The 27,178-nt window shown below is 44.8% G+C and overlaps 1 protein-coding gene and 1 pseudogene across 6 annotated transcripts in view; both read left to right on the top strand.

Moving 5' to 3' along the window:
- The first annotated feature begins 3,867 nt into the window (after nt 1–3,867).
- The window catches only part of B3GALNT1 (beta-1,3-N-acetylgalactosaminyltransferase 1 (Globoside blood group)), a 29,161-nt gene continuing 5,850 nt past the window's right edge, over nt 3,868–27,178 (top strand). The window contains exon 1 of one of the 5 annotated variants that reach the window (XM_084769049.1): nt 3,868–4,285. The gene's annotated coding sequence lies outside the window, so the exon portion shown is untranslated. Of the gene's footprint in view, nt 4,286–4,467; nt 4,734–11,241; nt 11,291–18,567; nt 18,691–27,178 lie in introns of those variants that run through there. The other 4 variants (XM_084769050.1, XM_084769053.1, XM_084769052.1 and 1 more) reach the window with 4 other exon arrangements.
- Nucleotides 23,136–24,464, top strand: LOC311590123 (PCNA-associated factor-like; annotated as a pseudogene). Its single transcript has one exon. The product of its transcript is annotated as a PCNA-associated factor-like (transcript).

Raw genomic sequence — 27,178 nt, 5'->3', positions numbered from 1 at the left:
ACATTTTAAAAGCAGGGGGCGTGTGGTTACATTTTCCCACAGGGCAGATTCAAGGACGTCAGTGAGCAATCAAGCATACACAGTACAGGTTCAGAATGTGAAGTTATTGTATTGTCATATTTTGAATTACAACTTTGAATGAAACAGTACGAGGTACAGAACACACAGCAAAAGACGTCATCACTTCTAAGTTACTGCCTTGGTACCCATACGTATGTGCTCCCTTTGTCCATGGTCAGTGTTTTCTCCCTAACGAAACGTGTGTCCAGCACCTCTATGTCAGGGCAATTTTCCTTTCCTTTTCTTTATATCCCTCTTCTGATATCTGAGTCTTTTGAAATACTCCAGTTCTTGTAGGCCATAGGATAACTTATTAACTAATGATTAATTTTTTAGTTATGTTTCTTTTTCTTTTTCTTTTTCTTTTTTTTTTTTTTTTCGGGACAGGGTTTCTCTGTGTAGCCTTGGCTGTCCTGGACTCACTTTGTAGACCAGGCTGGCCTCGAACTCACAGCGATCCGCCTGCCTCTGCCTCTCGAGTGCTGGGATTAAAGGCGCGCGCCACCACGCCCGGCCCCTCATGTTTCTTTTAATAAGTGGAAGTGAAGCAGAACTACTCCAGCCCTGGACAGTCCCTGGCTGCTGTCCCGAGTCAGGGTCGTCTCCTAGCGACCGTGGTTACGCCTGAGAGGTCCTACTTTGGGAGTGAAGTACAGTTAAAAATAAAGAATAAAGAATCGCTCCCAGCACAATGAGAGAAATGAAACTGCAGTTTTTCTCTTGGGAGAAACATCAACCCTAGTCCAGGAGACTCTCCCCTTTTCGGCGGTCTTAGTCTCAGGCCTGTGTAGTATTTGTCACACAGACTCCACAGGAGGCGTGACAAGAGACCAGAAGACTGAAGTAAAAGATTATATAATGAGCCAGGCAGTGGTCGCACACCCCTTTAATCCCAGCACTTGGGAGGCAGAGGCAAGTGGATTGGTGTGAGTTTGAGCACAGCCTGATCTACAAAGTGAGTCCAGGACAGTTAAGGCTACATAGAGAAACCCTGTCTCGAAAAAAGAAAAAAAAAAAAGATTATATAATGTTGTGGGGTCCGCTTAAATCCAAGATAACTCAAACACCAGGTCAATGCAGATGACAAAAATGCATTGTGTTAAGCCACTAATGATTCATCAGGGCTGCCCAACAGATTCAGGAGCTGCAGGACCTGAAGGGACACGGCGCAACATAGTTAAAGGATGAAGCAGTAAAGCCAGGGGGAGTGGAGGAGGGTTGTAGCATCGTCCAATCATATTTTGACGTAAGGGGTTGAGCAAGGGAGTGTCCATCAATCAGGATAGGAGTAGGTCCCTGGGCCCGGGAACATGAGCTTAGCCGACCTTGCCATCAAGATGGTGACGCTGTCCTTGAAATGTCTGGACTCAGACAGTTGTTTCCTGACAACAGAAGCCGCTTGGCTATTGGGAAGTCCCCAGCTCCCCCTAGGGCATGGGCCCTTGAAATTAGGTCCTCCCCGTGATTAAACTGAGTCCAAAAACAAAATGGTAGAATTTAGAACAAATTCCTTTTGCTTGCTCCCAACATATAGTCTTGGTTTCTCTCCTTTATTGAGATGGATATGGAAAACTAGACCTTATATGCTTATGTTAACATAGGCAACACCGGATTTTGTCAGATCTTAAAACATACAAAACCCTGCAGAACATCTTTTAGTAGAAGTATTCATGGATACTCCCAGTGGGCCCAAACTGCACAAAACACAGAGCTCTGGGACTCTTTGGAAGTTAGCATTCTGTGGAAGAATGCTGAGTGAATGTATCAACCATCAATAAAGCGCTGTTTAGCCAATCAGCTGGGCAGAAGGACAGGAAGAGGGAGGCGGGACTTCCTGGAGGGGGAGGAGAAAGTTGGATGGTTGGCGGGAGTGAGGATTTGTTTGATGGTTGGAGGACGGTGGGCACTTGATGAGGACCGGCCCAGGGATCAGAGTGGCAAGTGTTTGGAATATATGTATATTATAAGGTTTAGAGTAGTTTGTTTAGTTTATAAGTAGATTAAAATCAGTTCAGACTCTGCCCGGCGAAGTGCTGGCAGCTTTAAAGTACGTTTCAGTCTCCTTGTGTCAGTTATTTGACAGCATTCAACTCAGTTCTGATGTGTCTACTGCTAGGCTATCTGACGTCATAGGTGCCAGAAACCTCTAGAGGGTTATTATGCTGTATATCTAGGTACACTGGCTTATTTTCAAAGTCTCATGACTGATGTCAGAATACCTTGAACTGAAAACTCACAGCACGTGGTGCAAAGGGACAGACAACTGGTCAAACCTCAGTTCCTCCACCAGTGTCCTCCACCCTCTTCAGTGGTGTCGACTCTGTTCTGCTTGGGGAGACATCCCTGTGATATCCCTCTACCATGACACTTCCACAGTACATCCGGTCAACAGAAATTAGCCTGTGTGTGTCTTAAGGGGCTTTGTCGGTCTTGTTCACTGACTTGGCTCCGGTGCCTCTGACATTTGTCTTGTACAGTTAAGTGAAATAAAATGCACTCTCAACGGCTGGCCACATGCTCCGGCTGGTCATATCAGCTTATCTAAAGGACAAGCAACCACCAGTTCCATCCAACACTCTCGGGGGCGTGATCGTCTCATCTCCACATCAGTCTTAAATACTCTCTGTTCCTGAAGGAATTTACGAAGACGCTCCTCCCAAGAATTTTCAAAATCTTCGACAATACTACCAATTCACCACACTAAAGAGAAACATTCTCCATCCTCGTTTATAATGGGGGGAAAAAATTAGAGACCACCTCTCCTTACCTCAGTGGTATTAATTTAGGACAACTTGGGGCTGGAGAGATGGCTCAGTGGTTAAGAGCGCTGCCCGCTCTTCCTAAAGGTCTTGAGTTCAATTCCCGGCAACCACATGGTGGCTCACAACCATCTGTAATGTGATCTGGCCTACGGGTGTACATGCAGGAAGAACACTCAATACATAACAATAATATATATATATATATATATATATATATATTTTTTTTTTTTTTTTTTTTTTTTTTTTAATTTAGGACAACTGAGATTGTGGTTTAGATTTTATATTCTCTCCCATGGGAAGCAATATGAAGAGCACTGGAGAATGCTTGTAGGAATTAGACCATTCATTATACCAAGCTTCTGGTTCAAGAACCTAACACTTAAACTCTAGAGCTAAAGATAAGTTAAATTACGCTGCAAGGGCGATGTGAGTAACTTTCCAAAGTACTGCTCTGAAAAGAAAACACATTGTGCCATATCTGTATGTTTTACATGGATTCACAGAGGCAATAGTCCAATCTTGGTTAGATCATCTTTCCAGGAAACCACTATGACTTAGAATTATATTGATATAGAATTTTAGTTTCCCAAAAGTGATAATGCTGATTTGGCTGGGTGGAGGTCATTAGTTTAGGAAATGCAATCTGAAGACTGGATTGTTAGGTTGTTCAGTTTTCGATGCACATATTTAGATGTTCCCTGAAAAATTCTTCCCTTTTCGGTGGAGTGAGGCCAATCCGTTTACAGCAAAGAGACCAGAATGAGACTTTGTTTTCGGAAGACACCATTCCAGGGGCTTTTTGACATAAAAACGGAAACATTTATTTTTGAATGGAACCACCCCCACCCAAGGCCCGAGATAAGCAGGGCTTGTGTAACACCCACCTCCCTTCCCCCAGGGAGGCACATTTGGGTGGGGACGACTCAGAGTGTAACTGACCAAGTGTCTATAGCAATGGACTGTTTCTAGAGGCAGTTGGGAGCGCACGCGGGGCCGGGGGTGGGGTAGGGGTGAGGTGGGGGTGGGGGGTGCGGGGTGCGGGGTGTGTGTGTGTTCCAAGGACCTGGAGTGCCCTCACCTTTCATTCCCTGCACTCAGGTGAGGAGAACCCGCCTTCTGGAGTGCAAGGAATTCCTTGCCAAGGCTTCCTTCTTTCCTGATCAGCCCTGTGACAAAATCCTGCCCCTTGGCTATGAATTTAAGGCAGCTTGCGGAAGGTGGAACGTGATAAAGAGCAGAGGGTCTCAAGCAGGACCTGCCCTTGAGCGGGAAGCCTGCGACAGAAAATGCCCGCGCTCCGGGCAGAAGCCGACAGCTGGGCTGCGGGCGCCGGGACCCCGCGCGCGCGTGCGTGAAGGCAGCGCGCGCACCAGGAGTGCGTGCGGCTGCGGGGAGCCGGTGGTCGCGCGCAGGAAGCGAGCGCCGCCCGCACCGCAGCAGGTGCCAGTGGCGCGCCGGAGGAGGTGAGTGCGGGGCGGGCGGCCCGGGAGGCGGTTGGGCGGCGGCGACGGACCGGTCCTCTCGGGGACAGCCTCCCAGGGACGCAGGACTGGGCTGTGAGGCCCTAGGCGTAGATCGTCACTCGCTCCCCTGTAGAGCGCAGCAGCGCGAGCTGCCACGCCCTGCCCCCCCCCCCCCACTTCCCCCGGCCTTAGCCGCTAGTGTCAGCAGGCTCTCGAGGCTTGGGACAAGGGATCAGGGAGTCCCTCGGAGGGACGCCAGTGCGCGTGGCGGTCCAGGCCACAGCCGCAGGGATCCATCCTGCCCCGCCCCATGGCGCTGTAAGCCTGGGGGTGGCCTGGTTGTTACGGTGGCCAAAGAGAAGCTGGAAATACTGTCTGCACGCTGGTGGACCCGTAGCAGGCCGGGAGCAACGAACATTCCAGGCGGGAAAGGCCTGTGGTCCCCAGGGTAGGAGGATGCTTCTTGGGGAGTAATGGCGAGGAAGATGGGCCTGAGGGAGGGAATGGGGTATTTGAAAGAGGAAGGAGAAGACACCTAAAGTTTTTAAGGCTACATGGTTAATAAGAGGTCTGAGTGTAGCCGGGGCGATGGTGGCGCACGCCTTTTATCCCAGCGCTCGTGAAGCAGAGGCAGGCGGGTCTCTGTGAGTGTCCATCCAGCCTGGTCTACAAAGAGAGTTCCAGTTCCAGCCAGGGCTATAACACAGAGAAACCCTATCTCGGGCTGGGGGTAGGGGGTTGGTCTGAGTGAACATACAAAGCATTTCTAAGGAAATCTTGGAGGGAGGCTCACGTTTTTCAGGATGTAAGGGATGGTACCCGCAGCAAGCACAGTGGCTGTGTATTTGGTGTTTGTGACTGCTTGTGTCTGCAGGACTAAAAGGCAGGATTTGAGTTTCGATCAGAGTAGATTATATTTTTCGCTTTGCCAGCGTTTAGGAGAGGCGGCTGCTTTGTTAGAAAATGCCAAGGAAGAAACTGCCCGCCATTTGTTTCAGAGGCAGGACGAGTGGAGTGGCCAGTGGCGTTTGCAGCCTTCACCCTAGAACAGATTTGTGTTTTAGCTCTGGGTGTTTGGGAAAGAAGCAGGGAGTTTGTGCTCTCTGAAGCGTTCACACCTCATACCGAACTTCCATGACTCCAAAAAGGACTGACAGTAGAGTGCAGTGTTTTCTCTCTTTCAAATGGAAAGGTTTGTTTAAAATGAATGACCGCTGGGAAACTGCAGCACTTAAAGTAGTTCATTATCAAAACTATTCAAATACAATTCTTGCTTAGCACATGGGACAAGTGCAGGACAGAGAGATGAAGCAAGCATCCAGGCATATCCAGAAACCTGCTGGATGCAAAGGTTTTCCTAAAACAATTTGTCAGGGATAGAAAGTTGATTTTAGCTGTCATAGCATTGATGTTATAATACTTTTTTAAAAAGCTTTTTTTTGGGAGTGTGTGTTTGAGACAGGGTTTCTTTGTTTAGCTTTGGCTGTCTTAGACTCACTTTGTAGACCAGTCTGGGCTGGAACTCACAGAGATCCACCTGCCTCTGCCTCCAAGAGTGCAGGGATTATAGGTATGCACCACCATACCCAGCTAAAAAAGATTTTCTTGGGGCTGGAGAGATGGCACAGAGGTTAAGAGCACCATCTGCTCTTCCAGAGGTTCTGAGTTCAAGTCCCAGCAATAAAATGGTGGCTCATAGCCATCTATAATGTGATCTGATGCCCTCTTCTGGCCTGTAGGTGTACATGTAGGCAGAGCAGTGTATACATAATAATAAATAAATCTTTTAAAAAAGTTTTTCTAAAAAAGAAAGACAGCCAAGAAAATTATGTGTGCTACCTGCATGTATGCATGTGCATCAGAGGTCAGAAGTGGCACATTTGCATCCCCTAAGACTGGAGATACAGATGGGGCTGGATCCACCACAGGAGGACAGGGAACTGAACTCTAGTCTTCTAGAAGAGCAACAAGTGGGCTCAACCACCAAGCCATCTCTCCAAACTCAGGATATAATAGTTTCTTACATTTAGTTGTTTGCAGCAGATCAGATAATATAGAAATCTCTCTGTGTCTGTCTGCCTGTCTGCCTGTCTCTCTCTCTCTCTCTCTCTCTCTCTCTCTCTCTCTCTCTCTCACACACACACACACACACACACACACACACACACACACACATTTATCTACTGATTTAATTTTATCTGAAATTCTATAAGTGGGTTTATCATTCTTTTAATTTGAATTTATCCAGATTAGTTGAAAATGCCCATTATGGTCCCCTGTCTGGGTTTTGGATAGCATAAGCAAACTTTAGTGTATTATGATGTGTTTCTTTCCCCAGAAGGTTTGAAGATGTGAAAGATTTAAGCTCTCTACTAAATCATTTTGGATAACAATATATTTTTCCAAAAAGTTTTTATTAATACTGTGGCTCTTCAAGAAAACTTGATAACTTGGCAGATCATATTCAACCCTGAATTTAGAATAAATTCTTTATACCTAATTAAAATGTTTCACTAAATTGATGCTTGGCTTTTCCCCTGGGGGAAAATGATTTATCGCTCCAGCCTCCAGCCCTTCTCGGTCTTGGTAAAGGTAGAATGTCATTTCAGAAAATACCTTTATCCTACTTATAGCAATGTACCCAGGGAAAGCACACTTGCCGATGCAGCTTGCTGTATGGTAGGGATCTGCTGTACAATAAAGAGACACGTGGTACCATCTCAGGGGTAAGGTCAGCTGAAGGTCAAACAAGATACGGAGGGATGCTTTCAGTTCAGCAGGCTGTGGGTGAACATTTCCCTAGGGATCATGGAAAATTTTCACGTTAATAAAAGTTGTAAAAGCATTGATTTGCTTTTATTAGCAACACTCCTGCCTTATTGTGCATTAGAAGAAAGGGGAGGTAAATCTGTGAGGTAGGGGTAGGCCTCAGCGCTGTAGGAGATTCACCCGCCCTGAAGCCCTGTGATACTAAGGAGTAAAGGCCAGAAAGCAAAGCCACTGCTGAGCATGGTGGCGCACGCCTTTAAAATCCCAGCACTTGGGAAGCAGAGGCGGGCGGATCGCTGTGAGTGGGAAGCAGAGGCGGGCGGATCGCTGTGAGTGGGAAGCAGAGGCAGGCGGATCGCTGTGAGTTGGAGGCCAGCCTGGTCTATAAAGTGAGTCCAGGATAGCCAAGGCTAACACAGAGAGACTCTGTCTCTAAAAACAAAAACAAAAACAAACTAACAAAAAACAAAACAAAACAAAAAAAACCAAAAAGAAAGAAAGAAAGAAAGAAAGAAAGAAAGAAAGCAAAACCAGATTATAAATGTCTTCTTTCACACGCCTTTGACCCTGACTATAATTAACTAGGAAGTCAGGCCTTTTGCTCTCTTGTACATAGGGCTGAGGCAACAGTTCCCAGCTAGGTCTACCTTTCTAGAGCCATTTCGTGTAGGAATGTGTTATTGGTTGGCCTAGGAACTCTTTTGTTAGTACTATGACTCCTTCAGGTCATGAGGGAAACAAAAGACAAGATAAATCTCTAGAGTTTTTTCATTTTGTTATTGGTTTTGTTTTTCGAGACAGAGTTTCTCTGTGTAGACCAGGCTGACCTCAGACTCAAAGAGATCCACTTGCCTCTGCCTCCTGAGTGCTAGGATTAAAGGCGTGCGCCACCATGCCTGGCTCTGGAGATTTGACTAATGCTTTGAGAGGTGTGACTTTCATGGATCTGGAGCAAACATTCAAAGACTGATCCCTGTTTGATAGATACAATCAGTCCTTGGGGTGCATAGGTTCTGTATTCATAGATTCTGCCAGCCATGAAACAGAAGTATTTAGAAAAAAAATTGTGTTCTAAAAATGCACACTCTTTTCCTGTCAGCATTTTCTAAACAATCTGTAGAACAGCCCTGCACATCATATTTGTAGTGTAGACTCAGTGGTTAAGTACATTAGCTGCCCTTCCAGAAGACCTGGGTTCAGTTGCCAGCACCCACCAGTGACTCCAGGTCCAGGGCAGTCTGAAGGCTTCTGGCCTCCATGGGCACCGCTCACACTTCCGCACGTGCAGGCAAGACACTCATGCACATGAAGTAAAAATGCATCTCAAAAGAGTATACATTTTATGCAAATACTACAATATATGTCCTGGGCATCCTTGAGTTTTGTTGCTGGGGAGGCAACTAGGTGCACCCATTTGCTTATCGTTGCCTGTAGTTCCATTGTTTTAACCCCAAAGAAGAATCAAGTAGCAAAGGTATGGCCTGCAAAGAAAATATTTATCATCTTTTCCACATTTATGGAAAACAAAAATTTTCCCCAAACAGAACATAGGATTCTGAAAAATCTCCAAGCTGTGTATTTTGAATACATAAACTTTTTTTTTTTTTTGAAACAGGTTCTCTCTATGTAGCCTTGGCTGTCCTGGAGTTCTATTTGTAGACCAGGCTGGCCTCAAACTCGCAAAGATCCACCCGCCTCTGTCTCCCTAGTGCTGGGATTAAAGGCGTGCACCCCCAAGCCCAGCTTGTTGAATACACTCTTACAAGGTAGACTAGAATATGCTGCTGTCCTTAAAGCGTTTGGTAAGTCTGCAGCACCTGTCCGCTCATGACAGTAGCGCTTCAGACAGTGTTCTTGTATCCAAAACTTGTATTTGGCTTCTGATTTAGTTACAGACTTTGGTTTTGAAATATAATTACCTGGTTTCTTCTTATTGTGTATGTGTGAGTGTATGTTTGTATGCGAGTGCATATGTGTGTGAGTGTGTGTGTATGTGCACACGAGCGCGTGTGAAGGCAGATAGCTCCTTTGTTTGCTCTTTACCTTATGCTTTTATTTAAAGTAAAAAATTATTGTCTCTGTGTGTGGGCACACACATGTCATAGGGTATTTATGGAAGTTAGTGGACAACTTGGAGTCCGTCCTCTCTGTGTACCACGTGGCTTTAGTAGATTGAAATCAGGCCCTTATACCTGGTTTGGTGGCAAGCACCTTTACCGAATGAGCTGTCCCACCAGCCCTTACCTTTTTAAATTTGAGACAGGGTCTCGAACCGACTCTTAAGCACATTGATTTGGTTAGACTGTTTGGCCAGCAAGCCCCAGAGTTCCTCTGCCTCCCCAGTGCTGGGATCCCAGGTGCTGCTGGAGCCAGATTTTTGCATAGGTGCTGGGACCAAAACCCAGGTCTTCATGCTTGCTCAGCAAACACTTCAGCAAGTGAGCCATCTTTCCAGCACCCCCTACACCTCCTACGACAAGTTATCATAGTATTAAATAGTTCCTTAATCTTCCTGTAAGCTGTGTAATATGCACCTGTATTAGGCTTCCTCACAGTTTGAGAGTACAAACTTAGTTCCCCACCCTGCACACTGATTGCTAATTTGGAGGCATTTGAAGCGGGAACCTTCCCAATTTTCTCTAGGTGGGTTTCAGTCATGAGGTTCAGGTTAAACTTAGAGTCATGAATCTTCCGCCTTACCCTGGGTGGCAGCTATTTGAGGGGTGAGCTTGTCTTCCACGCTGCTGTCTTAGCCTCTCACACAAGTTAGCGTATAAGATGTGTGAATGGTTAGTGAACGAGAGAGAGTTACGTGTCACGGAGGGACATGCACTTAGTGACTTAGCCCGATGGAGAAGACAGATGGGGGCCAGTCCCGATTCAGCGCAGAGATGGGATGCTAGCTGGCGCGCCCCCCCCCCCCCTTCTGGTGGCTGAAAGCCTGACTTTCAGTTGGGGTTTGCTGCAACCTGTCTGATTTGAGAGCTATTTGCGCCCTTTTAAAAGTCTCTCTGGCCTGGCGCCCTGCTCCAGGCCTATTGGCTCTTCTGTTACTTGCTGACTCTAAACACAGAGGTGTACTCTCTCTCTCTCTCTCTCTCTCTCTCTCTCTCTCTCTCTCTCTCTCTCTCTCTCTCTCTCTCTCGCTCCACTGGTCCCTCCTTGTCCAGGAATGTGGTGACCCAAAATGGGCACAGCCTTTGGAGGAAAGCTTCAGGTTCTAGGTGCATTCGTGGGCCTCTCAGGTCTTTGAAAGTCTGCTTGAAGGACTGCACATTTTATAGTGTTGCAAAATGTTACTGTATAAATTACCACAGGAGTGGTACAGAGTTAATTCTACAGAGCCCACTTTGCCTTAAAAAACAAGAACACCCCCTCCCAACATAAAGCGCCAACCTCACTGCAAAGTATTAAGAGCACATGGAGTGAAGGTAGGCAGAAGCAAAATGAAAATGCATGTGAATTTCAGCTCTTGCTTTCGGTTGTGTCTGTTTCTTAGCCCGAGGACCCTGCATACGCCAACCTCCAGGTCTAGAATAAAGTACTGCCTTCAGGGTCGCTTTAACCACAAGGAGCCTTTTTTGGTAAACAATACACAATGCGTGTAAACTTTATCCTTTAAAAACTCACTCATCTTCTACCCAGCATACAGAGGCAGCAGTCTCCCATTAGTCACAGCCAGGCATGGGTGAACGCCCTCCTCCCTGCTGTCTCAGAACACACTTGACTGTGCTGCAGCAGCAGCCAGCTGGGACGTCGTTGGGCAGAGTTAAGAAGTGGCAGTGGCAGCAAAATGGTGGTATTTAAAGCCCAGTGGTTAAGAGCACCGCCTGCTCTTCCAAAGGTCCTGAGTTCAATTCCCAGCAACCACATGGTGGTTCACAACCATCTATAGTGAGATCTGATGCCCTCTTCTGGCCTGCAGGTGTATGTGCAGACAGAACACTGTATACATAATAAGTAAATAAATAAATCTTTAAAAAATAATAAATTGACTGCCTATTGAAAGCATGTAACAGTCTCAGGAAGTGGTGCTCAGGGTTTTGCTTTTTTTCTTAAATTCAATGACTATTTCAGGTTCATTATGAGAAAGCAGTTAGGATTGGAGAGATGGCTCACCGAGAACATGTACTGTTCTTGTAAAGGACCAGTGTTTGGTTCCCAGCACCCACATGAGATGGCTCATGGTGACATGTGACTCCAGCTCCAGAGAATCCAATGCCTTGGCATGTGCAGGTACCTGCACACCTACACACATAGATGCATACATATATATACAATTCAAATAATTTCTTTCAAAACCTTGAGCAATTAAAACTTTTATAGGAGCTGGAGAGACTGCTTAACAGTAAAGAGTCCTGGCTGCTCTTCCAGAGGACCTGGGGTCAATTCCCAGTACCTACATGACAACTTAGAATTGCACCTGCAGCTTGAGGGGTTCCAGGACATGCAGGCAAACCACCAACGCACATAAGATTTTTTAAAGTGCCAGGTGGTGGCAGGAGGATACCTGTGAGTTTGTGCCTAGCCTGGTCTCCAGAGCGAGTTCCAAGTTCTAGGATAGCCAGAGACACACAGAGGAGCCCTGTCTTGAAACCCCCTCCCCAATAAACTTTTGTATAAACAAGAATCCTAGTAGCCGTGCTGGATTAGCTGCCTTCCAGACGACCTAACTGCTGTCCTTGCATGTGGGCTTTCACGTGTTGCTCATAAGGAACTTCAAGCACCTAGCTCTCATCATGGGATGCAGTTTTTGAGTTTTCTGGGGTTTCTTTGAACTTTGTATGGAGGAACCCTGAAAAAAGTGGGCTACATTAGCCAAGTGGAGATTCTTAGTGTGTGTCTGCTAGTTCCTCGTGGTCACTACTCTTGTGTCCAGGTCCCTAATGCTTGCGTACATACTGCCCAGCAACTTTTCAGGGTTACTTCAGGTATAAATTCATTAACTTCATTTCTTCAGCCTCTCCCCCTTGGCTGAAAAGTGGTGTTGGAAGGAAGGCTGTTGGAAATTCGGAAGGGCTGAGTGTGATTTGCGTGGAAAGAGAATGGCGCCTGTGTCTGGGTTTTCCTTTGAAGCTTTTGGTTCAACTCTGACTTTTCATCCCTGAGGAAGAATAGCAGCGAGGCTCCGCTTGAGGAAAGCACGAAGCTCGCAGGCCAGCAAGAAAAGGCCAGTTACAGGGCTGTCACTGGGCGGTAGTTAGATTCTACTTGGACTGGGAAAGGACTCTGAAACCGGGGCACGAGTCCCCGTCTCCTTAGCGGGAAGTGAACCCTGATAGTGTTAGTGCCAATGCAGAAGGCTAGCAAAGTCAACACGCAAATAGAAATACGAAGAAGGCTTGCCTGTTGTAGTGCTAGGACCAAGCTGTTGGCAAAATGATAATTAAAAAGGCCTGGGCGTGGTGGCACACACCTTTAATCCTAGCACTCAGGAGGCAGAGGCAGGCGGATCGATGTGAGTTTGAGAAACCCTTTCTCGAAAAACAAAACAACAACAGCAACAAAAAGACAATAAATAGCAAAGAAAGGAAGCCTTTTTAATATTAAGTTCTTACTTGCTCTGAGGAGTAAAGTGTATTTTATCTTTTAGCATTTTTAAATTAGTGAATATACCAATTGCTCTCTTGAGTAAATGAAAATTAATTTCCCATGAATGCTCAGCTGTGCCTCACTGAGGAGACAAATGTAAACTTACCAAATGTGCATAGCAGGCTGCAGAGGTGGCTCAGTTGGTTTGACATCAGGACAAACATGGTGAATGAGAGAACTGACTCTTCACCGCCCCCCAACACTAAATAATTATAAAGACAGGTACAAATACGCACATCCCTCAAATAAAGGGGCTCAGTGCTCACTATTGTCCTGGCCTCAGATGGAAAGGTTCATGTAGTTCGTGGTCACTGCAAGTGTCTAAGATAGGACTTATAGCCCAGAAAAGAAGAGAGAAAATTCAATGCAGAGTAACTGTGGGGTAGAAAGTAGACTTGTAAGCCTGGCGTGGTGGTCACGCCTTTAATCCCAGCACTAGGGACACACAGGCATGCAAATCTCTGAGTTCACTGACAGCCTGGTCTACAAAGTGAGCCCTCTATGGCTGTTACATAGAGAAAAACAAAAACAAAAACAAACAAACAAACAAAAAAACAGTAGACTTGTAGTGAGCAGAGCATGTGGGGAAAAGAGCCCCGGTTCACCTGCAATAGTGTGGATCTCTTCCAGGAATGCTGGGACACCACAGAGGAGTGGGGCAGCGGGCATCTGATCTCAGGAGCAACCAGAAACCCTGCCCTCTAACAGGCATGCTAATTGAAGGGAGAAGGTAGACCCTGGGTTTTATTTGCATGTTTAACAGTATCGTAGAGTATGTAGGTCATATCACACTCAGGAGGAGTAGCTACAGATTTTGTAAACAAAATATAGGCAAATAAGAGCTAGAAGCATGGAGCGAGGTGCTAAGAGCCAGCACACCTACTTAGCTCTTGTGTACCAGCTCCACCCTAAGTGTTGGCTGTGTTCTGCTTATTTGGTCTTCACAGAAGACCCATGCCAAAGGCACTGTTCCTTTTTCATAGAAAAATTAACAAAGGCTTCAAAGGTTAAAAGATTTGTACAAGTTGATAATCGAAGCTTCTCCAATTCCCCAAGTCTCTGAGTCATTTGGGGATATCAGTTAAAACCACAGATTCAGAAAATCTGGGAAGAGGACTAGAGCTCTGTGGTTCTCACGTCCCAGGTGTGTGCTGAGTAGTGAGGGCCCGGGATGCTTGTTGGAGTCATCTGGGAGTTAATCACACTGTCACTGTGGTCCTTCCACCCTCTGAGACTGACTTGGTGGGTCTGGGTATAGCCTGGTACCCAGGTATACAGCAGAGTGAGCCCTGGGTTCAAGGAGGGAGAGAGATTGATCGCATGTCAGAGGCTCTGAGCAGAGGGTACAGGGCGTAGTGCACTGTGAAGACAGCTAGGGTTTCACTGAGGACTCTGAAAAATAGTTTTATATTGCTTTGTTTATGAATTAGTGTATTTAGCTTAACACTACTCCTTTAGAATTTCCCTCAAGGATGTATTGTTGCTATGTGGGTTCCCCCCTTTGTAATTAATAGACACAACTGATAGGTGTAATTGTGATTGTCATTGAACCTAATATGCATGGGACACTGTGCAGTTCTGATTTCTGCCCCTTTGTACTATTGTGTGTTTGCACATGGTTGAGAAGCACATCAGCAGTGCTCACTAATTAATTATCTGTAATAGTCCACACACACCTCTCCCCGCCTTTGGATGACCCTGAATATAGCATGCTTAGTCTTGAAATTTAATTAAGTTTAGTTTTTTGCTTTTCTGCCCTCTGTAAAAAAACTCCTCTCTTGGGACGATCCACTTCCCGTCCATGGCTGTCCTTGGCTGTCCCATAGCCCCTCAGTGCCTCAACCATCCTGGGGTCTCCAACCCAACCCAGGCTTCACCTTCACAGTTTCCCTCAGTGGCCCTTCAGGGCTTCCATGTGCAGACACCCTGCCGCATGGCTGATGTCAGCAGCTTTCCTGAACTTTGAGGAAGATTCTACAACACTTTTCTCCTGTATCCTTCATGGCTGTAAAGCTTCTGTTGCCTGCTTGGGGTGGAGCCAGCCCCCCTGGAATAACACTGCTCTGATTTGTTGTTGCTCTTTAGGAACTGGTTGTGTCTTGCCCTGGGGGCACCATTCCCTTTACCCACCTACTTCCCCAGCTTTCCTTATCTCTTTCAACACAAACTATGACTCCAACATTAAATGTCCTGGTGTTCTTTTCCTTCTCAAGCTGTACATTTTGTATTTCTTTGTGCACACCCTCACTCCTTGTCATTGTAGGTCAGCGATTGATTAAATAATTGGAATGAGCTAATTGGCGACGAAGCTATAATATATAAATGCAAGTTTGTTGGAAACAGCACTGGAGGGGCAGGGGAGGGGAAGGAGAGAGGACAGGGAGGTAGGAAAAGGGCGGCAAAAGGGGGGCAGTGGAACCAGTGTCTGGTTTATATAGTGAGTCTCTGGGAGAAGGGAAGCCCCGCCCCTAGGTAGAGGGCAGGGTATGCCAGCCATGCCCTCCTGCAGGACCTAACAGTGATCATTAATAACCATACAACAAAATTAATCCTAGGCTGTCTTGAAATCTCCTTTGTGAATGAAACTATTCCAGAACTCTTCAGTTTAATCCCAGGCAGATTCTTAGGACAGGGGCAGAAAGCAGTCACAGTGTTTGCCAGAACATCACAAGAGTAGTCTCTAGCCCAGTTGCTGCTCCTGTTCCCTTCTGAGACCCCTGACTGGGCCTGCATCATACACATTGCTCTCAGTATCACTGTCTTCCAAACTCCTCCTAGATGTCCCATTAAAGCCCCTCTAAAGCATCCAACCACTTTTCTAGTCCAAAATCACCAAAGTCTTCCACATTTCTCCAAAACCCATCATGGTCAGACCTGTCCCAGCAATAGCCCACTCCCTGGTACCAACTTCTGTTTAGTTACTTTCCTACTTCTGTGAAGATATACCATGGCCTAAGTAAGTTATAGAAAGAATAGTTGATTGGGGGTTTTCTTACAGCTTCAGAGGGTTAGTCCACGCCCACCATGGTGGAGGATGTGGCAGCAGGAAGGCTTGGCACCGAGAGCTTACCTGTTGAGATAACAACAATTCCAACTGGGGACCAAGGATTCCAATATCTGGATCTACAGGGACCGTTGTCATTCAAATTATCACCTAGTCCAACAGAGACCGCGGCCTGCAAGCAGATTGCAAGCTCTGTTTATTACATAGAGAACTGAGGCTTTTCTCCTGAATAAAAGCTTGTGCTGTCGAGTTGTTACTCATTCCTTTCTTTGCTTTTTGCTGATTTTATGGGGAGTCCGGATGTGGGCTCTCCAGAGGAGCCTCCCCTCTGTTCTTTTCTCTCTCTGGCTTCTTCCCCAATTCCGTCCTCCTCCTGCTTGAATAACTGGCAGACCCTCTCCATTGTGTTTACTGCACTTGTAGCTTACTGGTTCCACACTGGGTTGGTTTTCTGACTGCTTCCCCCTTCCTTTAGAAGCTGTTCCTCTCAAACTCCATCTGTGGGCGAGAGTTTTCCTTGGACAGTACTTCAAACTCCTTCAAAGCCCAGTGCAGATGTCTGCTCCTCACACGCCCCCTTACGAAACAGCCCCTGGGTTGGAGAATACCCCTTTAGGCATACTCTTTATCTGGACAACAATCCTCTTTAAACAAACAAATAGCAGACAAAGGCTCCATTGAGTCAAAACGTCTCCTGTTCTACTGAAGATGCTCTGGCCAAGGTGCCACCTCTAATCAGGCGAACATTGATCTCCAAATTCTAAGAGACTTTGTATTTTTCCTCTGGCATAAGGGAAAGTGGTCCGAGGCCCCTAGTTCAAGCCTTTATCGCCAACACTCCCAGCCCTCACCCCATCTCTGCTGCTCCTGTTCACTTCTGTGCCTTCTCTGCGGTCTCAGGCACACTGATGGGCTTTCTAAAGCTGGTCACTGAAAATCACCTTTCTCTGGCCAGCTGCCCAGGGCCACTTCCTAGCCACACCCCTGCTCATCAGCTCTGAGCTCCCTTGCCAGCAGAACTGCTGGCTCAGTGTTCTCTCTTCTAGCCAGACTCAGCTTTGGTCAGATAAAGGAGGTTGCAGCTGGCCCAGATGCTCACATACAGCTTCCTTTTCTCTTTGAAAATTCTTTTTTAAAAAATTAAATACTTTATTCAGATTACATCTTGATTGTGATCCCCTCACTTGTATCTGCCTGTTCCCCCTCCCTCTTTCACCCTATTCCCCTCCTCTAGGCCTGTGACAGAAGGGGACCTCCTCCCCCACCATATGATCACAGCCTATCAGGTCTCATCCAGCTAGCTTGCTTCCCCTTCCTCTGGGTGCCACCAGGCCTCCCCACCAAGGGGAAGTGGCCAAATAGGGGGCATCAGAGTTCATGTCAGCTATGGAGAATGTTCTGTCTATTGCCTAGATCTGAATAGGGGGGTCTAGGTTTACTGCATGCATTGTCCTTGGTTGGTACAGCAGTTTGTGCAGACCACACTGGGTCCAGATCCACCAGCCTTGATGGTCTTCTTGTAGGTTTCCAGGACCCTCTGGGTCCTTCTATTTCCCCATTCTCCATATTGCTCTCACCTCGAGTCCCAGTAGCAAGTCCCAGCCTCTGGTCCAATCTCCCGCTGAGTGAAGACTCTCAGAGGGCATCCATGGTGGGCTAGTATCCAATTATAAGTGAGTGTATACCATGTGTGTCTTTCTGGGTCTGGGTTAACTCACTCAGGATGATCGATTCTAGTTTGCCTGCAGATTTCAGGATCTCCTTGTTTTTAATAGCTGAGTGGTATTCCATAGTGTAAAGGTACCACAGTTTCTTCATCCATACTTTGGCTGAGGGGCTTCTCAGCTTCCCTTTCTATGATAAGATAGGTTTTCAAAAAAAAAAAACAGGCTATAAGAGCCAGGGATTCCTTCCAAGCTCAAGTGCCCCTGAAAATCAAATCTCCAACTCATCTTAACAGTTGAGAGGGAGAGGGAAGGTTGGGGTTAGTTGTAATGTAAACATCCAGCAGGAAAGTATAACCAAAGATGAAAATAATTGACGATGTATATGTGTGTGTGTAAACTACACTTTCATAGAGACAAATGATCCTGGCTTTAAAGGCCTCCCTATTAAGTAAACTTGAGAATGGGCCACCGACATGACAGGTGTAATAGTACAGCCTCTACAGTGTAATCAGATTGAAGGACTCTCATTCTCTTCCTAACTGTAATTCTGTAATGTATTCTAAAACATTTATATATTACATATGTAAACAAAAGACTTACTTTGTATATGTTTCTGTCTACCAATGTCTCTCTTGCTTATACAAAATCAAACTAAGACTATGGTCGTTATTAAATTTGTTAATAACTCACTTCAGGTTTTGAGAGTGGAAACCTTTAGCTTTCATGAGTAGAGGCACTAAGGGGGCTCATTGTGTGAGTTACAGTTTGTTGACTTAAAGAAATATAAAACCAGATCCACAGTTGCTCTAGTCACAAGGGCCTCTGTGGTTAGGCAGTAGACTCCTGAGGACCTAGTGGCCCCAAATGAGACATGCAGAACTCTGAGTTTCCCACCGTGTATGAGCCTGTAGCTTGCCTTGAGCCTTGTTTCCTCACCAGTTGAAGTGCTAGTAAAGTGTATCGTGTCACAAGGCTCTCATGGAGATGATGTGAGCAATGCCTTGGAACAACTTGGTGTTCCTGGGCCTGGGTCAGCTGGTGTATGTAGACATCTGCCTACACTGACTGCAACAGGGACAAGTAGACAGAGTGATCTCCTAGGTTCCCAAGTGTGACTTACAACATAGCACACAGGTTCTAAGATGAAATAACAGACAGGACATTCCTGTGGCTCCACACAGATGAAAAATCAGAGCTTGACCAGTATAGCAGCACTTCCCCTTAGCCCCTCTCACATCTGCTTCTTCCCTAGGGTACCAGCCCTCTGTGTTCCACCACCACAGTTTGTCTGCCTTCAGCCTTGTGTGGATGGAACCACAGTGTCTGCTCTTTTTGGCCCATGGGGCAGCTCACCAGGTAGCAGTTGGCTCTTTGTGAGTGACATACTGTTTGTGTTTCTCTCTTCAACTGCAAGAAGGTGTTGGGTGATTCCCGTTTTTGGAGTTGGCCTAAATACAGTGCTGCTATGACGTTTCTTATCTGGGGGAGAAGTGAGTGTGATCACAGTACATTGGATCACAAATATCTGGATTAGAGGGAGCTGCAGCTGGGAGTAAACAGAAAGTGGGAGAGGGTGGACATTTTTGGCTCAATAACTGAGATGCCAGTTCCTTCTGTGAGGATGGCAACTAAGACACTGGTATGCATTATGGAAGAGGGCAGAAAGATGGTAAGAGCAGTTGAGGATACATAGCCCCTGTAATCATGAAAACACACTGTAGATACCCACACAAGCTCAGGACCTTCAACATTCCATCATGGCTGGGGGGAGGGTCTCAGGAAGCCCCGCCCTTCCAGGAGGAGCTTTTGTCACTTAATATTATTGCAGGAAGGGGAGCAGTTACCATTTTCTTCAATGGTGTAGCCTCTGGTAAAGCTGTCCACACTCCAGTGAATGACACCCTACCCATGTCCATAGAGTGGCCCTGATTAAACTCAGTGGGTTAAAAAGAAGTAGGAGGAGGCGGGTCAGTTGGGAAGGAGAGGGGGCCGTCAAGAGTGAGAGGGGAGAACAGGGCAGTTAGGGAATCAGTAGGATCACAGTGGTTGTATTAATCTGTACAGTTATACCCAGGCCCGGTGGCCTATGCTTTTAATCTCAGCACTTGGGAGGCAGAAGCAGGTGGATTTCTGAGTTCATGGCCACCCTGGTTTACATATTGAGTTCTAGGACAGCCAGAGCTACATAGTGAGGCCTGTCTAAAACACAAAACAGACAAACAATAAATGTTTATAAAGGATAAGTAAAGAGATTTAGCAAAGCATTTACAACTTGTGACGTTAGAAAGTCTTACTTTCACCCCTCTTTTGATCACCTGGTCATCCCATCCATCATGTGTCTCTCTGTTACTTTTCTAATAAGCGTTGTCCCAGTTAGGGTTTTTCTTGCTGTGAAGAGACACCATGACCATGACAACTCTCACAGAGGACAACATTTAACTGGGGTTGGCTTACAGTGCAGAGGTTTAGCCCATTATCACCATGGCGGGAGGCATGGCGGCACGCAGGCAGACATGGTGCTGGAGCAGGAGCTGAGAGCTCTACATCCAGTTCAGCAGGCAGCAGGGAGAGAGAGAGAGACACTGGGCATGGCTTGAGCATCTGAAACCTCAAAGCCACCCCAAGTGGCACACTCCCTCCAACAAGGCCACACCCATTCCAACAAGGGCCCCCCTCCTAATAGTGATACTCCCTATAGGCTTATGAGGGCCATGTTCATCCAAATCACCACACATGCATAAAGATATTTTAAATCTTCTCTTCCTTTTTACTACAAAATTTAGTATGACAGGGCCAGTGCCATGGCTCAGCAGAAAGGAGCCCTTACCACTAAGCCTGACAACCCAGACCTGCATGGTAGAAGGAGAGAACTGACCTACACACACACACACACACACACACACACACACACACACACACACACACACTCACACACACACACACACACACACACACACGAGAGATTTTTTAAAATGTTAGTACTGTTTATTCCACCTCTAATTACTTTACTTCATATTGTCTAAGAAGCTGTTTATACCAATATATATGGGTATCTTTGTTGTTTTTTTACCCTTTATAATAGCTGTGTAATCTTCACTTGTGGATGCATGACACATGCATCCTCATTCATGGTAGCTTTGGTTTTTATAGTTATTTTCTGTAGCAGTGTTTGTGGTGGAATATGTTGTAAAAACACATCATTTCAGACAGACTCAACTGTGTGTGAAGCCAGTGACAAGAAGATACATTCCACAGTCCTCCTTAGAGAGCTTGCCATTTGTACTCCTTCTGAAAAGTATGCAGAAGGGAACCTAACTATTTATCTTATTACTGAACTACCTAACAATAAACACAGGTATCCTGGCTCTCAACTCCTAAGTACATCAATGTATGGCTTTAAAAACAGGAAACGAGATTTTAGCAGCCTTACTGGTATGTAATTTATACAGTCATGCTATTTCAAGTATACAATTGCAGTAGTATTGCTAAGTTTAATGCTCTGTAAGCATTTCCACTGTCAAATTCTAAAACACTGTCATCATCTCTCCATTCCCTCAGGCCCATTTCGTCTTAGTCTCTGACTACACACCCACTGTGACTGTGCTGGCTAGTTTTATCTCAAAGGAGGGAACCTCAATGGAAAAAAATGCCGCCATAAGTGTTGCAGTTATTTTACCAGTATGGCCTAATAATGCTTATTTTTATTATTATTATTACAGCAGTATTTTCTAACCCGCTAGCAGTCAATCAAGACACAGACACTTGTTATATTTTAAAATAGTGGTAGTTAACCTGAGTCAGAGCAGATAGTAACCCCCTAAACTACTTCCCATAGTAGGGCAGGTATCTCATACCTGCCCCAATCCCATGCCATCTGCTTCTAATAATTTTTATTGAGCTACCTCCCATCCATAATCCTAATACTTGCTAATTATCATCATCTGGGCCACGTCTCCATCCATGATAGCCATGTGCTTCTCCAGCTAATCTATGGTGTAGCCTTCTTCCTCCGCTCTCCTCTCTTCCTTCTAAGATTCTGTCTCTCCAATCCCTGGAACCTTAGCCCTGCCTATCCCATGCCCTGCCCAGGTGTGATGCCCTTTTATTGGTCAAACAGGTTAGGCTCTTAGGCCAGTACAGGTGGGGCACGGAAACAACAATCAGTAATTAGCATCAAAATACATCAGACCAACCTCCAACAATTCCTCTTTTCTGCCTAAATAAAAATGCCATTTTTATGCAGTAAGAACAATTATGAAAAATTATAAAAACCAATAGGTAAGACTTACATACATAATGTCTAATCAAAAGGTATTTGGCAACCTTGAAGAAATATTATCTATTCTATCTTGATGAGTCTAAAGTTTTGAACCTAAATCAATATCTATCAAAGCTCATAGCTATTAACTTAAAAACATTTATCTAGATGTAAAAGTATCTTAACTCCTAAACAACTAAGCTTAATTTTAAAACTAACTATCCGGTCTTCAATCCCATCAGAGACTAGAGAAGGAATAAATTTAATTACCTAAGTAAACAGAAAGTGCAGGTTAGCAGCTTCCAAAATGAAAAAAATGACAGAGAAAGTTTGCTGACAGAACAGTCACCCAAAACTCTACCTAATGTTGGAGCATCATCTTCAGCCTTCTGGCCCAGTGTAACTGACAGACATATTTGTGAGGCAGGAACTATTGAGGACTTGCTTACCCTGTCTTGGCAGAGTTTGGCTGTTGACTCTGCCTGCATCTAAGTTTGCCCATTTTTAGGCATAATTCTGTCTGTGGTAGAAACAAGGTCATATTTGCTCAGTGGCTTGTTTGCCACCTTTGAAGCCATCTCCATAAGGAGGTTCTTCGATGATCATCATCTTTTTTGAGGTAGCCAGAGTATTGTCAGGAGTTAGCCTGCCTTGTTGTCAAAGAATCCTTAAAATAATAAAAACATCTTTAAATGACATATTCTGTGGGTCTCGAAGGATTTTGAAGACCTTCCCCTATCTATAGAATTATATCTATCTGTTAAACCTAGAATGTTTATTGCTATACTTGACATGACCATAATTTGATCAACTAACAATTAACTTGTATTACTTAATTATCCTAAACAGCCTGTAATAGCACTATCAAAGTATTGGAAGTAAACCTTGTATTGAGTTGTATGTGTATAATACCTCATGTAGAGTAGAAGTATACATATTGTGTGTGAAGAATAATATTAAATTTGAATTCTATTTCAATGTATCAAAATTAAACTTATTTTATATCAATATAAAATTTTCTATACTAATGAATTAAAAATAACCTTATTTGTAACAGTTAAGGCCTTACGTTGAGGAGTAGATTCAATAATCTACTTTTGGTCCTTTCATCCCTACACATAAGATATGGCTGTAGGACATTTTATTAATTACGTAGTGATCAATGGGTGAGGGCCTGGCCCTTTTGTGAGTGGTTTCGTTCTTGTGCTGGTGGGCCTGGATTCTGTAGGGAAACAGGCTGAGCAAGGCAGAGGAATCAAGCCGGTAAGCAGCACAGCTCCTCCCTCCAGGATCCTGTCCTGCTGGAGTTCCAGCACTGACTTCCTTCTATGGTGAACAGCAATATGGAAATAGAAGCCAAGTAAACCCTTTCCTCCCCAACCTGCTTCTTGGTCTCCTATTTTTTCGATGCAATGATGGAATCCTAACCAAGACAGTTACTTACCCTACTGCTATAGATTTTTCACTTCGTGGATATTTCCTGCAGATGAAATAATGCAGCATGTGGTCCTTAGTGTCTGGCTTCTTTTAATTGGCATTTTTGAGTTTGGTGCGTGTCAGTCAGGAACTCTTACAGCTGATGTGTGTAGCAACACTCCACTTTCTAGCTGGGTAATATCCTGTCACATGGCTGTTAGCACACTGTCTTTATTGAAGGATGTTTCCTTTTGCTCTAGTTGATTTTACCATGTTTAAGAAATTAGACTCCTTGATAAGCTCATGCCTAGATTGTCTTCAGATTTCCAGCACCCAAAGCAGAACCACGCATCCCAGTTGTGTGTCCTTACTCTCCTAATCTAGAGCCATCCCTTCCTTCACGGCGCTCTGAGCTGAGGGGACCATGGCGGTCCTCTTACAGACTCATCGTTAGCTTGTTCTGTCCTCTGAGTTCTTGTAGCCCTGATTAGACTACTGCTAGAGAGTTTTGGCTAGGATGCATAAGAAATAGCAGCAAAGGAGCCAGGCGCTTTTCTGTCACTTACAGGGTTATCATAGATGTCCGATTAGAGTGGTGACATCTTTACCCCCATTGCCCAACATAAGCTTTATATTATTTTAGTATTTACACCAAAAATACATTTTTATGATTTCCCTTAGCACCGTATTCCCACACCCCAGCCAGCCTTCCATTTGATGCTCAAAATGTTGTTAATAGCGCTTGAGTCAATTTTGTGAGATGTTGCAAAATGAGTTTTGTAATTCTGTCATCTCAACTACATTTATAACTTCAATGTTTCTATAAAGAAGACCATTTCCTTATCACTTAGAGCTGTTTGTTTCCCTTAAACTGGATAACACTCTTTAAAGCTGAAAACAAGGTGTCTTTGTCAAGTTGAGGCATCTGGGGAGTTGGTGAGAGTTGTCTATTCCAGTGAGAGCATGGTGCTGACCAAAGCAAACTGCGTCCCGGGAGCCTAGAGAAAAGTGGTGGCATCTCAAGCCCCCAGGAAGGTGCTTGGCTCCTCCACCTTTGTTACCGATTCTTCCTCGTCTTCATCAAGAAAAGCTGAAAATAAGTATGCAGGAGGGAATCCAGTTTGTGTCTGCCCAACTCCCAAGCGGCAAAAAGGCACTGGAGAATTCTTCAGACTGTCCCCTAAGGAGTCTGAAAAAGAGAACAAGGTTCCTGAGGAAGCGGGAAGCAGTAGCTTAGGAAAAGGAAAGAGAAAAGTGTGTCCTCTGCAACCTGATCACACAGATGATGAAAACAAATAGAACTTACTCATCTGAATAATGTCTTCAGTTTACTTATATATTCTAGCATGTACATTTGGGTAGATGTGTTTGTTTAAATGGCTTGTTGAATAGGCATTTAATTAAAGAATGAGGCTAAGCATATTTGACCATGTCCCCTGGAGGGGGAGACCTGGTGACACTCAGAGGAAGGACAGCAGGTTACCAAGAAGAGACTTGATACCCTATGAGCATATACAGGGGGAGGAGGTCCCCCTCAGGCACAGTCATAGGGGAAGGGAGTAGGGGGGAAATGAGAGGGAGGGAAGAATGGGAGGATACAAGGGATGGGATAACCATTGAGATGTAACAAGAATAAATTAATAATAAAAAAAGAATGAGGCTAAAATCTAGCTATTCAAAAGCAACTGGGTATAAAAATGGAGAATTTTTATAATTTGTAAATTCTAATTGCATATTTGTATCTATAATGTCATATTCTGCTTCTTTCACCAATTAAGCTTCTTGCAAAAATCAATATTACATGATGCTCTAATTACTAATTTACTGTCTTTGAGATTTGCTTAGATCTTTGTACTGATGCCATTTTATGGGCACTGATTATGAAAATAGTGCCATACTGTTATGGCTTATTTGCTTAAAAAAGTTGACTTAGTCTTTTTTTTTTTTTTATTAATTTATTCTTGTTACATCTCAATGGTTATCCCTTCCCTTGTATCCTCCCGTTCTTCCCTCCCTCCCATTTTCCCCTTACTCCCCTCCCCTATGACTGTTCCTGAGGGGGATTACCTCCCCCTCTATATGTTCATAGGGTATCAAGTCTCTTCTTGGTAACCTGCTGTCCTTCCTCTGAGTGCCATCAGGTCTCCCCCTCCAGGGGACATGGTCAAAGGTGAGGCACCAGAGTATGTGAGAAAGTAATATCCCACTCTCCACTCTACTGTGGAGAGTGTTCCGTCCATTGGCTAGATCTGGGTAGGGGTTTAAGGTTTACCGCCTGTATTTTCCTTGGCTGGTGCCTTAGTTTGAGCGGGACCCCTATGCCCAAATCTGCCTATCATAATGTTCTACTTGTAGGCTTCTAGGACCCTCTGGGTCCTTCTACTTTGCCTTTCTCCCATGATTCTCTCATCTAGAGTCCCACTAGAATGTCCTTTCCTCTGTCTCAGTTTCCTGGTAAGTGAAGGCTTTCGTGGGACATGCCCCTTGGGCTAATATGCAGATATAAGTGAGTATATACCATTTGAGACTTTCTGCTTCTGGGTTAACTCACTCATTATGATCATTTCTAGCTCAATCCATTTATCCACAAATTTCGGGAAGTCCTTGTTTTTAATAGCTGAATAGTATTCCATAGTGTATATGTACCACAGTTTCTTTATCCATTCTTCTATTGAGGGACATTTCGGCCTCACATACAATGGAAACACAAGAAAATGACCTCAAATCCCTGGTAATGAGGATGGTAATGGAGGAAGCGACTTAGTCTTTTTTACATTAAAAAAAGATCAGTATTGATTAAATCTAATCTCTTGGGCTGGAGAGATGGCTCAGAGTTTAGGAGCACTGGCTGCTCTTCCAAAGGTCCTGAGTTCAATTCCCAGAAACCACATGGTGGCTCACAGCCATCTATAATGAGATCTGGTGCTCTCTTCTGGTGTGCAGACAGAACACTGTATACAAAATAAATAAATCTTTAAACCTAAAAAAAAAAAAAAAAAAAAAAAAAAGCTGAAAACAAAAGCTTGTCGCCCTCACCCCAGGAAATATTTTTCCAATTAAGAGTTGTTGAATTACTAAGTTGTTGAAGTATACTGCATTGTTGATGTTCAGTTATAGATTAAACAAATAATTTACAATGTGATTGAGACTCTAAGTTGTTTGTTTGTTTGTTTTCTCTGTATAATCTTGATTGTCCTGGACTTGTTTTGTAGACCAGGCTGGCCTCAAACTCACAGAGATCTGCCTGCCTCTGCCTCCCTGACTGCTGGGATTACAGGTGCAGCCACGCCAGTGAGACTTTCTAAGTATATGGGCTGTATTTGTAAGGATGTCAAGTTTCTAATCTCTCTCTCTCTCTCTCTCTCTCTCTCTCTCTCTCTCTCTCTCTCTCTCTGTGTGTGTGTGTGTGTGTGTGTGTGCACATGCATGTCTGACTGTGTCTGCGTTGTCTGTCATGCTGGAAGTAGAGCCCAGAAATCACACATGCTAGGCAAGTATAGTATAGGCAAGTATAACAAGACAAGCAAATAAATGTCATCTTAAGATTAAAAAACAACCACTAGCCTGATAGGCAACACTCATCCTTACTTTCCATTGGTGGATATGTCTGTTAGTGTCACTGGCTGCTTTTTGTTGCTAGAACAAAATATCTGTAGCTAGGTCATGGTTAGGAAACAGATATGTTTAGCTCATGGGTATGGAAACCAGAGAGCATTTGGCTTCTCAAGAGGGTCTGTATGCTGCTCCACGTAATGTGGAAGGAAATAAGATGTGTACAGGAAACCATGTGCAAGAGGGGCTGAGGGGAGCTGCCAGGCCCACTTTGTAACTGCCAACCTGATAAGAGTAACTCAGTTCTCCTTCCTTCCTTCCTTCCTTCCTTCCTTCTTTCTTTCTTTGTTTTCTTTTGTTTTTTTGAGACAGGGTTTCTCTGTGTAGCCCTGGCTGTCCTAAAATCACTTTCTAGACCAGGCTGGCCTTGAACTCAAAGAGATCCAGCTGCCTCTGCCTCCAGAGTGCTGGGATTAAAGGTGTGTACCACCATGCCTGGTGACTAACTCATTGCATTAGGAACTGTACTAATTCCTTTGTGAGGATGGAACCTCTTTCCTCTTACTATCTCTTAAACTCCATTATATCAGGGACCAAACTCTAATATGGGTTTGGATGGAAACAAACTGTTGAGA

Source organism: Acomys minous (genome assembly GCF_964271855.1).
Source record: "Acomys minous genome assembly, chromosome: 19".
NCBI lineage: Eukaryota > Metazoa > Chordata > Mammalia > Rodentia > Muridae > Acomys > Acomys minous.
Note: the sequence above shows the minus strand (reverse complement) of the source record. Positions and strands in the feature narration are given on the sequence as shown.